Consider the following 13,551-nt stretch of genomic DNA (forward strand, 5'->3'; position numbering starts at 1 on the left):
TTTGTTCCTGGTAATATTTGTACAAGAAATAATGACTTTAAATAACTACTCTGTGTAATTTAGAAGTGTACTGAATGGATAAAGGGATAGTTGATTTTGTTAGACATTATAATTTTTCCTGTACATTTTTGTGAGGGATCAGAAATATAAAAATGCAGGCAAAGCTGGTATTTTTTATGTCCCCCTCCGGCTTGACAAGCATCACTGTAGCTGTGAGTAGGTAACAAGGCAGCTGTGCCTCAAAGAACCTTATGGAGAGGCACTAGAAACCTCATAAGCAGAGTTTGAAAGCAACCTCCGTGGAAAGGGGAGTTTTTTTTTTTTTTTTTTTTTTCTGTGAGTAGAGTCAGTCTTTAGGGAACAGAAGAGATGTTTTTATATCTGGGGGCAAGGAATGGCACGATTCAGGGAAGGTTGGAGAGGAGTAGTTATAATCTTCTAAACTTCTAAACGACCCCTAAAAGACTAAATATTTATCTGCTTGAAACCTATTCTGAAAGGCAAGCTGCAACACCACATCCTCTTAGTTATAGGGTAAAAAGTGAAAGAAGAAGAGGAGATGGTGTCTTCATATAAGAAAAAGAAGGAAAGAAATTGTCAGCATCTTTGTTCTTTGAGAATAGACAACACATCTGATATTTTGCATCAGACTCTGAATTGATAAGATGTAAATTTAGGCCATATCATTCATCTGTCCATTCATCCTTCCATCCATCTGTCCAGCCATCCTTCTATTCACTGACACGTTGATTTTATATATTTATTCATGTACTTTGAGCTTCCTCTGTGTCAAGCAGATACCGCACTTTGGTCATTCAAAATTGAAATATGTGGTCCCTTAGTTTTGGGAAGTATGAGTAAGGTTTTGTGGGCACCCAAAAAGAGCAACGACTAATCCTGCCTGGGGTGAAGTGGGAGTTTAGAGTGACTGAGTCAGAAAAGGCTTCCCAGAGGTGATGATTGAGCTGGGTTTTCTGACTGCTGAGTCACCTGATTGGCAGGTGGCCAGGGGTAGAAGGGCATCGCAGACACAGGTAAAAACCTGCTCTTAAAGGCATTCAGGTTCCTCTCTGTGGGAAGAATGAGCTGACCCAGGATGGCTGGATTAGGATCTGGGAGAAGCAAAAGTACACCAGGCACAAAAGACAACCCCTTGAAGGAGCTGGTTGCAGTCCAAGGCTAAGGTGAGGTGAACTCTGCCTCGTGATGACATTGTGATTATGGGAAGATTAAAATCACTCCAGAACTAGGAGCATTGGGAGTGGAAGACTACTTCTAGATGCTACACACTTATGAGAAAGGAACTCAGTGTACTTCTAGGACTAAACACTTGCAATTCGTTCAAGGTGAATTGGTTATACTAATGAGTTATGCTAGACTCTCGCTCGCTGAGAATAAAAAGGGACTGAATACTCAGAAGAAGGACTTCCCTGCTTGCCGCTGGTCAGGGAAGGATCAGAGTCGGATTAAAGTGGAGGGCACTGAGTTTATTATGGAGACCAGGAAATAGATGACCTTCTTCTTTTCCAGAAAGCCACCAGAAACCATAGATCAAATTGGAAATTTTGTAGTAAATCAGAAGAATAAACTAGTTCTTCCTCTTTCAAATTTATTGCAGATATATAGTGGTCAGAGAGAGATAGTGAGGGAGGAGGAAGCACACAACCTAAACTTTCTGAAAAGAGTTGGCTGGGGATGAAAGTAAATATTAGCTATGTGATAGAACTTTAAAAAATATTTGAAATCATCATTACAATTTGGGAACAGTGAAGAAAGTCACGCATGCTTTATGAGCATTAAAACAGACACATGCACATGCTCTGGGGGTCAGTGAGGGGAGAGAGAGAGAAAGAGAGAGAGGGAGAGGGAGAGAGATTGAACTCCACCTTCTCCCGATGAGGAAAATGCCTTTGTTCTAGGAGGAAGGATTTTATCAGCACCATGGAGAGCGGCACAAGTTTTGTATTGCTCGGTCCTTCTAGAGATGAGTTTCCAGGGAGAGTTTTAATTCTATCCAGTCTTAACTGAAAAGGCAACATTGATGTCTGTGTAACTGCACATGTAGATCAGAGGATGCACATTCATTCCTCAGATTTATTGCTCTTTTCCAGCCAGTTCTCTTGCATTTAAGATTGGCCTACTTCCTCCATCCCCTCCAGGCCAAGCAACAGAGGTTCAAGGGTAAGATTTTAAAGTCTCCTCCTGTTGGTGGTAATTTTTCTAACGTTTCTGGCCTAATTGATCTTTAAGACTTGTCAGTGAGCGCAGGCTCTGAATTCTGGCTGAGACACAGGATCCTGGGATGTTTCACGAGACCTGTTTCTGAGCTCAGTTTTGTGCCTGCCTGATTTGGGAGGGATTTGTGGGGCAGAGAGTCCATTAAAAAAAAGAGGACAGTAGAGTTTTGATTTGGGGAGACCCTACTGAGGAGACTAGATCAGTCACCGCCAGATGAGCTGTCTGGTATCTGTATTCTTTGTCGGGAGGATTAGGGACATTTTCACTGTGGGAAGGAGGTTAGAAGATTGTGTATGTATTTTGATTCCACTCTCAGCTTGTCTAAGAGCCCCTTAGTCATTTGTGTAGGGTAAAGCTGTGTGGCCCATACAGTTGAGGAAGTCCACGCCCAGAAGCTTCTAGATTCGACATTCTGATTTCATCCCCTTATCTAACAGTCTCTCCTTACTCTCTACAGCAGTTATCTGACATCTCGTATTCGCTTTTCTAATTAATTAATTAAACGGAATCTACATCCCCTTAATAAAAATGCGGTGATTACTTCTTGTGTGTCAGATATTTGTGCTAGGTGTTGAACCTAAAATAATGACACAGACCTAATCTCTGTCCTCAAGGATCTCACAGGTGATTCACAATCTATTTGTTCAACCATGAAGGGGAGTCAGGTAGGAGTGGATATGTTATGACTTTTACCTCAGAGGGGCTTATGGTCTAGTATTCTAATGCTCTCATTCGGGGCCTCATTTTAACAGGAGAGAATTAGCCTTCAGTCAAAGAATGACATTTTATTCATGGAACCTCAAATATCAACAAATAGTTGGAGGTATATTTGGGAAATCATTTGGGGTGGGGGAGAATCATTCTGGTCTGAATAGGTACCTTCTTTGCCTGTGGCTAAAGCCATCCCAGGATGGTGGGTGAAGGCTGGTGACAAAGCGGAGGCACAAAGCAGAAGGAAGCAGAAGAGAAATGCCAGACTGCTAGTGGAAGGGGAGAGAGAGAGGAGCGCAGGAATGGAGGGAGGAGGCTCACTGCATAATCAGGACATGGAGGGATGGAAACATATTTGAATGACTTTCTGGATAAATAGGAGGAAAGATCTTCACCACCAGGGTTTTTTCCACCACTCCTTACCATATGCTGATAGAGGCATAAAATATATTGTCTCCTGAACAAGCAAAATGTATTAAACATTAGATAATTTGTTTACTCATTAAAGAAAAGGGTAATATATAAGCGCCTTCTGAACTTTCTAAACCAGCAGAGTTAAACAGCCTTCCTATCTGGAGTTTATCTTATTCTCATTCAAACAAGGAATTTTGACATTGCCCTAAGCCAATGTAATAACACTGAAAACGAGTGAGTGTACAATATCTGTTAATTTTTAAAAAATATTATAAATAGTTCACAGACCCCATTTCTACAGTGGAGACCTTAAAGGTGCCCATTTCTGGCGGGCCATTTGCAAATTTATCTTCCTTGTTACATTTGGCTATTACAAACAATACAAAATTGCTGTAAATAGCCATGTATACAACACAGGAGCCTTGCAACCAAGGGGACATGGATTCAAATCCAGTTCCACGACCTACAGTTCTGTGACTTTGGACAAGTTTCATAAACCTTTGAATTTTCTCATCTGTAATATGGGGAGAGCCAGTGTAGTAGATTGATAAGATTATTCTGTGAATTAGCAGATATTCGTGTGATATTCGTGTAAAGAACTTATAAATAGTATCTGACATATATTAAGTGCTCGGTATGTACTGAACGGTAATAATAATTAGATTAGAATGGATCTTATTTTACATCTTAAAATAGGATAATACTTATTCCCAGGGTTTTGGTCAAGATGCGGTGAGATAATGAATACAAAGCACATAGCCCATTGCCTGGCACATAGTATGAATTCAACAGATGTTAGCTGTGTTCCTTATCCATTGCTCCTTACACAGTCCCCATCGATTCCTCCTGTTTTGAAGAACAAAACCCCAAAGTGGAGCGTCTCCAAGGTACATCTTCACAAATGGCTCCAACCAGCCTCCATTCATCAGCATTAAGATGTTGGACTCATAGACCTTGGGAGGTTCATTTTTTCCACTCTAGGCTGTAGGTTGTAGATTTCAGTGTATTTTAATAAAAGCCCCACAGAGCAACTTGCAGGACCTGAATAAAAGCAACATTTCTCTCTAGGCACAATGGGATTTTTCTGTGGGAGGTGATGGTTTTGTCATTTTTTTTTTTTCTGGTTGCTTTAAGTAGATTTTTTTTTCACCTGCCAGGAAATGGAAGTTAAAAGCATCTGATAAATGGAATAAAATATTTCATAGTTGCGCCTTCTCCAAAAGTGTTAACCCACGTGACTTTGTAGTTCTTCTCTGTCTGCTCGGTAACGTTGACAACAGCCCTCCAGCATGTGAGCACTGAGACTCCATGGCCACGCTAGCACAGGGTGGGAGCTCTCAGGAGGGGAAGCACCCTCGCCTCTGAACACAGGGCTGCCTGCAGCACACTGCGGTCCCTGATAGGTATCCACTCAGTCCTCTGTAATACGATTCCTTAGGTGTGTAGACTGACTTCCATTTTGTTCCAGTTGGGCAATAGTTCTATTTTCTTTGTTACTATACATGATTACTGTGAAGATGTCCAACAAACCATAGCAAGGAAATTATCCCTTTAACCTCACATCTCTCCCTCCTCTCCCTGTTTAATGATTTCCTATTCATTTTTCCAGACCTTTTGGACATAGAAAATATTTTTCAAAAACATAAGTGGGCTTCTATCACATGTGGTGCTCTGTAGTCTCCTTTTCCTGACATATTAAGGATATCTTTCCAGCTCAAGGAACATCTACACTCTCCTACTCCACTGTGTGGGTAAGCCATCATTTATATAACAGGATCCCTGATTTGGGGACATTTATCTTGCTTTCTACATTTGGATATTATAAGCAATACAATATGCTATAAAAAGCTGTGCACACAAATGTTTGTGTTATTATTTACTTTGGACAAATTTGCTGAATGATTTATCATCTACAGAGTGCTGCCGCATCCATTCATTTCTGTGATCCTAAAAGATGGAGGCAGTGGCAGTTGCAAGCCTGGACTCTGGAGTCAGACAGGCCTGGGCTGGAACTTGGATCAGTATTTACATGGTGTGTGGCCACAGCCAGAGTCTATTTCCTCATCTGTAAATCTGGGATAATAGAAGTATTTCCCGCATTTCATAGGGAGGGGCTTGCAGAATTCCTTAAGGTAATATATGCACAACATGTAGTAAAAGCTCAAAAAATATTAGCGATCTGTGTTAGAAATACCTGCAGAGGATCATGAGATTCTCAAGATAATTCTGATACTGTGGGTGCGATTATGCCTGTGTACAGATGAGGAAACTGAGGCTCAGAGATGTAAGGTTGACCAACAGAAGAAAGGAGCATAATTAGTGGTAGCTCCATAACCTCTGCGCTAGGAGAGACTCTGTATTTTCGTAACCCTGAGAATCATTGCCAGAGAGGTTTTGGAGGGCCTGAAGCATCTCCCACCTTCCAGCACCACCGCACTTCGTATCAGGGAAAGAGCGTGGAATTAGACAGAGCTGAGCTTGGGTTCAGGCTTGGCCCCCAGTGAGTGGATAATTCCTGGGCAAGTGACTAAGCTTCTCTTACCCTCATATTTCACATCTGGGGCTTCACTGGATTTAAAAAAAAAAACTAAATGAGATCATAGATGTCAAGTCTGCATGCATAGCTCCTAGCTTATAGGATGACCTCAAGATTGTCAGGTAACAGCAGCGTGAGGATGAGAACCCACATCTTCTTTTCCTTTATTATCTCCCCCTACCACCAACTCAAACTCTCCCCTTCTAGGGAGAACTAACCCACGGTGCAGACACTCATGACCACATGAAGGCATTGCCCAAGTCCTACCTGGGAAGTGGGGGGCGGGGGGGGGCGTGGTCCAGTGGGTAGGAGAGGCAGAGATGATGGGGCGCAGCAAAACCCCCCCTGCCTGACTGCACTGACCCCGACTCTCACTTCTCTTGAGTCAGCAGCTGCCTCTGTCGCTTGCTTCACACAATGAGCTGTTGTGCAGTGAAGTCAAGTCTTTCAGGATGGAAACCAGTTCACACAGGAGGAAATAAACTAGCATTAAACCCAGAACTCATGAGAAAACCACATCACCTCCAGGAGCCATAAAAAGAGAGAAGGCGACTCTGCTCTAGGTGATGGCTGGTACTATCTTTTGGAATTTAGGGTATTTTCTTTCTAGGTGAGTGTTTGTGGTACCTTCAAGATCAGAACGAAGTTGAAAAGACTTATATAGGAACACAGAGCAGAGAAAAATAGTAGTGGCCATAGATGTCATGGTCAGGGTATGCATTATTTCTCTTTTGCTAAACGAACAAAGAAGGTCGTTGGACTTTTAACTCTGTAGCTGTGACCTGGTATTCTTCATCTTAACACTGAAAAGAAGAGCTGGGATTGTCCTTGGCATGAACACAAGGACCAAGACTATTCGCATGCTGGAGCAGAGGGAGCAGTCCGCTGGACCTTGCTCAGCAGAACTGATTTTTCATTCTAGCTCTAATGACACGACTTGTCACTGGTCACATGACCTTATACTATCACACCCACCTCCAAAAAAAAAAAATTGAAAATTTTCTTTCTGTAAAATTAGGAGCTGCATTAGAACTCTTTTCAAAACTTCAGACATTTGTATTGCAGTCTCATTTTTTGTTATTTAACCATTATCCCATGTACTTTTAATATTTCTGATTAAATCAGCTCACTTATAAACACTTAAACATGAAATGTTAGGGTAGAAATCCCTGAAAAGATGGTAGATGAAACACAGTTATATATTTTGCTCCCTGTTAAAAACCTACTGAAAAACATAAAAGGGAGTTTTTTTTAAAAGGAAGGTAGATATCAAGTGGAAAAGTAATAAATGACGCAGCAGACCCAAGAAGGGTGATTCATAAGCCAGCAGTGGGGAAAGCTGAAAACTCTTCCATTCTAAAGCAAAGATTCCCCCCAAAGTTTCAGGTAATGGTAGTACCGGGTGCCGCTGGAGGTGGGAGGAAGGAGAGGAGTTCAAACAAGTAGGATCAGTTGCAAGTCTGTGTAAGAAGCAGCCTGACTCCATGCATCTGGGTCACTGGAGGTTTATTCTATAAAGAGGATAAAACAGCGGGCACCTGGAGTAGCGTACACCAGGCAGAATCGAAGGCAGCGATGCCATACTCGAAATAAGCTTTTAACCAAAGTATGCATCCTGGAAGCTGAAGGCTCCAGCACTTTCCTCACACTCAGCTCCTGGAATGCTGGCAGCCAGGTCTTAACCCTTCAGACAAGAGAAGTCAGAGAATTCTCCACTGTGTAATCCGACCAGCCCAGACTGATCCAGAAGAAAAACTTGTATATACTGACACTTGAGCCTCTCCCACTAACTGTCCCAACCAGATCACCCTGCAGTGAAGCTCCCAGACCACAAGCTCTACTCCTATGCCCAGAGTTGGCAAACAGCCTTCGAGTCACCCACGCTGAAATGTGACCTACCACCACTGGTTACAGAGAACTAAGGAAGAACTCTGACAAGAAAGAGAGAGTGCAAAACAGGCAAACAGAAGATGAGTAACTTGGAGGAAAACAGTGACTCCATGAGGCAAAGCAAACTTAAAAATAGGCAGAGAGAATTTTGAGAAATAGGAGAAGAGGCAATCATGAATTAGGGAAAAGATAGTTTAAAAACAATCATCCGAAGAGGGAAAAGGAATATCTGATTTTTTTGTCCCCAGAATTGCTTTTCTCATTTTGGGAAATGAAAAGTTGTACAAGAAATGGGAATTGGTCATAGTTTACAAAACATTTTAAACACCAACTATTGATCAAACCAAAATTACAGTATAGCTGTATGGGAAGAAGGAGAAATGGGAAGGATGCCAGGGCCTAATGGGGCAGAGTGGGGAACAACAGTGAAATCCTTGTCTTATATGGTGGAGGGTTTACAGATAATACCAGAAAGAGGAAGACATTTGCTTATAAAAGAAGTAATGCAAGTGTGTTACTGGCAACATGGTCGTAAATACCAAAATAACAACTACGTCAGCTAAAAGAAGTAAAGAAGTTCCCCTGGCGAGGAGAAGGTGAGGCACTGCTGTTTTGTTGTTTTGTTTTTTTAATGAACCTTGGAGAATGTTTTTAAACTACATACATTTGTAACTTTGATAAAAATAAAGTTACATCACTGCCATTAAGTAGTCAGCATCACTTGTATAATGTAGAGCCCTCAAACGGTTAAAAATATCATCTTACACAGTTAGATAGTGAGCATGTATAAAAAGTTTTTTTTGATAAACTAGGGAAGAACAAGCTGAACAATGAAAGAGCTGATTCAAAAGTATTTAGAGTTCTTGATTTTTTTGTGGGAGAAGAGATGCTTATAGAAAATTGTCCTTACATGTAAGACAAAATTCTACAGATCAGTAGAACCTTTAGAGAACCAGCAAAAAGCAAAACAAAAAAAAATCACATTTGGTCATCTTTCTACAAGTTAACCTCCATCTTTATGTAGCTATGATATTTCTGGTTTCTAATCAGTTGTAGACGGTTAATCAAATAAAGATACGTTTCCTGAGAGGGTAAGAGCACCTTTCTCCTCTCCCCCAGTATGGGCTAATCAGAAATGCTCTATTTCAAAACCATGAGGATTAATCTCCAAAATATATAAACAGCTCATGCAGCTCAATATTAAAAAAACAAACAACCCAATCAAAAAATGGGCAGAAGACCTAAATAGACATTTCTCCAAAGAGGGCATACAGTTGGCCAACAGGCACATGAAGAGCTGCTCGACACCACTAATTATTAGAGAAATGCAAATCAAAACTACAATGAGGGCTTCCCTGGTGGTGCAGTGGTTGAGAGTCCGCCTGCCGATGCAAGGGACACGGGTTCGTGCCCTGGTCCGAGAGGATCCCACATGCCGCGGAGCAGCTGGGCCCATGAGCCATGGCCACTGAGCCTGCACGTCTGGAGCCTGTGCTCCACAACGGGAGAGGCCACAACAGTGAGAGGCCCACGTACCGCCAAAAAAGGAAACCAAAAAAACAAACTACAATGAGGTATCACCTCACACCAGTTGGAATGGGCATCACCAGAAAGTCTACAAACAACAAATGCTGGAGAGGATGTGGAGAAAAGGGAACCCTCTTGCACTGTTGGTGGGAATGTAAGTTGATACAGCCACTAGGGAGAACAGTATGGAGGTTACTTAAAAAACTAAAAATAGAACTACCATATGACCCAGCAATCCCATTACTGGTCACATACACAGAGAAAATCATAATTCAAAGAGACACATGCACCCCAGTGTTCATGGCAGCTCTGTTTACAATAGCCAGGTCATGGAAGCAACCTAATGCCCATCGACAGACGAATGGATAAAGAAGGTGTGGTACATAGATACAATGGAACATTACTCAGCCATAAAAAGGAACGAAACTGGGTCATTTGTAGACATGTGGATGAATCTAGAGACTGTCATACAGAGTGAAGTAAGTCAGAAAGAGAAAAACAAATATCGTATATTAACGCATATATGTGGAACCTAGAAAAATGGTAAAGATGAACCAGTTTGCAGGGCAGAAATTTAAGGCACAGATGTAGAGAACTAACGTATGGACACCAAGGGGGGAAAGTGACCCGGGGGCGGGGGTGGTGGTGGGATGAATTGGGAGATCGGGATTGACATGTATACACTGATGTGTATAAAATGGATGACTAATAAGAGCCTGCTGTATAAAAAAATGCATAAAATAAAATTCAGAAATTAAAAAAAAAAAATAGGCTCAAAAAATAAATAAATAAAATAAAACCCATTGCATCCTCGTTTTGCTTTATTTCCAAGTTTTGGATATTTTTTCTAAACACTTGCCATAAATATAGCTTTAAAAATAAACACAATAAAAATGAAACAGTTTTATTAAGTTCTAACTAGATGCTGTTGTGTACTGTCTGCTCTAACCTGAGGACTTCCCTCTTTGTTAAAAAAGGAGTCGTGCATGAACTAAAGGGGTATTAAAAACGTATTAGCGCCAAAGAGAGATTTTTCTACTTGGTGTTATTGAAAGGGTTAAAGAAAAAACTGAAAGAAGGGGATACCTTTCACATAATTTGATTCAAAGTTAGGAAATGCTGTGTCTGTGTATTATTACTTAAAATTGTCTCATATATGGCATGCTCTATTGCAATTCTGGAAATACTGTAGGAAAGCAGTAGTTTTGAACCTTATCCTACAAAGTCCTTGGGCTGGCTTCAGGCCTAGGGTGAGTTAGGAAGACAGGGGTTGCCCCACCCACTTCGAGTTCTCCTTTTACTATGTTGTGTAGTAGGTTTATGGATAAGATTTCATTTAAAGAAAGGACTCCAAGTTCCTTCCAGATCTCACAGCCTATGATTATTAAAAGGAAAAAGTCACTACGATTTGCAGTGTGTTTAGGTTGGATGGATTAATTTCTTTGCCAGGGCCATAATAGGAAGACTGACTTTGTCATTTCAAGTATAAGCCACTGACTGTTTAGTCGAGCCGGGAAGACACTTTCCTGGAGGTTCCCTCCACTTGCCTGACAGTGGATCAATGAACGGCGGGTGATTTGTGGCTGCATTTTTACTGCTTCGCACAGGTTTATCATCTTGAAAGTTTTCCATTTGCATACGTGCTATACATTCTTTGGACGGCATTTCAATATCATCCAGAGTTTAGATTATGCATTGCCTTGTGCTGCGCTCTCTGCTACGTGATGGGAATCTGCAAGCCTGGCCGGAATGCTGCTGCAGACCTAGGGGAACGTGAGTTGCAGCCACCACTTACTGAAGGCTTCCTACATCCCAACCCTTAATATCGAGGGCTTTCCCTGCAGTACTTTATTTATTCCTCAAACCAGTACTTTGAGGTTTCTACTGTTTGCCACATTTTATAAATAAAGAAGCTGAAACTCAGAGAGGGAAGGTAATTTGCTCAAGGTCAGCCAGCTCAAATAAGCAGAATTGAGATTCAAACTCAAATCGGTCTGATCCCAGAACACTCTGCTACACAGCCTCCCTTATTGGGAGCTTTCAGAGCGAAATGAATTGAATTTGTCAGTTTTCGACTTTTAAATACCAAACTTCCCAAGCAGTCTAATTGCTACTCTTTGGACTAAGAAGAAATGACTATTAAAAGAAGCAGTGGGCAGGAGGGCAAGAGAACAGGGTTTTATTATCTCTGTTGGTAAAAGAAGAGACGTAATCCTAAAAAAAAAAAAATAACATGAAATGGAAACTATCCTATACATTTGCAGTGGGCTTAGGTTGATGAAATTGCAAAGGAATGAAGAGAAGGTAAGGGATTAATGAGAAAAAACACTGAAGATTTTCTAGAAGGGAAAGAAAAGGTCAGAAGTCACTGAAGGCAGTTGGAAGTTGGCTCAGTTGAAGGCAGGGTACCTATGTATCTTGACATATGGAAAGACTCTAATGAAGCTCCAAAGTAACAACCAGAGATCTGTGTTCATGTTCCAGTCAGCCTGGGTGGGGTTTGGGTGAGGAGCAGGCTCTGGAGCCAGACTTCTGGGTTTGAATTCTTTTCCCTGACTTTCTGGCTGGGTGACCCTGGACAAATGACTTAACCTCTCTGGCTTCAGTTTCCTCATCTGAACAATGGCGATCATAACAGCGTCAATCTTGTTGTGAGAGGAAGTAAAATGTTTAGCGAGGTGCCAGGCATTTAGTAAGAACTCACAGAAACTTAGCTATTGTTGTTATTACCATAAGCGTCATGCTCATATAATGCAAGAAATATGAGATTGTTAAGTCAGTAAAAAGGCTCGAAGAAACAAACGGGAAGGAAGTCGGGAGAGAAGTTCACCTGCAGCCAAGAAGTAAAGGGCAATTTTCTCTTGCCCACCGCTGAGCATCAGGAGGAAATGCCAGATGTGGGGAAAGGCTGGATGGTGTGGGGGGCTCAAACCTAGCAAGACATTGAGGTCTGGATGGATTTAATGGAGCATGAGAAATTGTTTCTGTGAAATATATGCTCTGATGGAAGCTCTGGTGGCAGAGATTCTTCTGGTGAGCTCCAGAGGGCTGGGGGATCGGAGATTAGCCAACATACAGAAGAAGTGAGTCTGGGGCAGAGAGAGAAAGCAAGCTCTGGGTTATTCGTCTTTGGGTGCCAGTAGTCATGGAAAGCACATTGGGAGAGGAGGGAATTTTTAAATAAGCACATCTTCTTTTGTTATCTCATTCTCCCTCCCCAAACTGTGAATCTGTTTTCCATTCATTCATTACATTAAGAGACAAACCACAGTTAAGTTGAGTGCAGCAAAGATTAATTAGGTACTTATGAATGAGTGAGTGGTCATCTGCTTTTTCAGCCACCATTTATTTATCACTTTCTTGATGTCAGGGTCTGGTTAGGTCCTGGAGTCACAGGATGTTCCCAAATACAAGCCTTCATTTCTAGAGCTTTACTGTGTTGTGTCATGGCTCTCAGTCATCAGAATAACCCACATAAAATTCAGAAATCACAGATGTCCAGGATCTATCTCAGACCTACAGATTCTCCTGCAGTGGAATTAGGCGAGTGTATTTTTCCACCACGGCCTGTGTCACTTTTATGTTCACGTCAACCTTGAAAGACTGGTGAGAGAACCTTCCACAGTTTATAGATAAGGAAGTTGAAGCTCAGATAGGTTAGGATGATAAGTGAGGACACACAGCTGGCAAGGGCAGAGCTGGAACTCAGACACAGAGCTACTGAATTTGTAATGCCAAGGGCCTTCCTCTTAGCCATGAGCACTCTCCCAGGTATGCATTAAGTCTGTGCCTTAAGTCTGCGCCAGTAAAAGGATCTGAGGGTGTAGGTAAACATGCATGAAACCCTTGCCTACCCCAAAAAATGCTCAGAAAGCATCGGTAAGTCCTACCCAAGGTTCAGGGACTTGTATTTAAAGTGGACAGAACCCTATAAATGTTACAACCTGGCTCATTGTGGATTTCCTCCAAGGTGGATAATGCAGTGTCTACTGCACAAAGCTCTCCCATGCTACAGTTTCCATCACATAACCCCGGTCCCGGGCTCCAGAAACACTGCCTCCTTTTATTTGTCTCTGCAGCCTAGGGATGACAGTGGCTGCCTGCTGTTGCTAATCCCTAAGTTACCTTCTTTGGTGTCTCCGCTTTTTCATCACCTGTATAGCCAATTTCCTGCATCAAATCCCCTCCTTATTCCAAGTTAGATCCTGTTACACAGATAAGGAAACCAAGGTACA

General features: G+C 41.8%; 1 protein-coding gene across 1 annotated transcript in view; it reads left to right on the top strand.

Annotated features, from left to right (window-relative positions):
* The window catches only part of DOCK2 (dedicator of cytokinesis 2), a 425,761-nt gene that overhangs the window by 177,960 nt on the left and 234,250 nt on the right, over positions 1 to 13,551 (top strand). The window lies entirely within an intron of this gene.

Source organism: Phocoena phocoena, chromosome 3, assembly GCF_963924675.1.
Source record: "Phocoena phocoena chromosome 3, mPhoPho1.1, whole genome shotgun sequence".
Classification (NCBI taxonomy): Eukaryota; Metazoa; Chordata; class Mammalia; order Artiodactyla; family Phocoenidae; genus Phocoena; species Phocoena phocoena.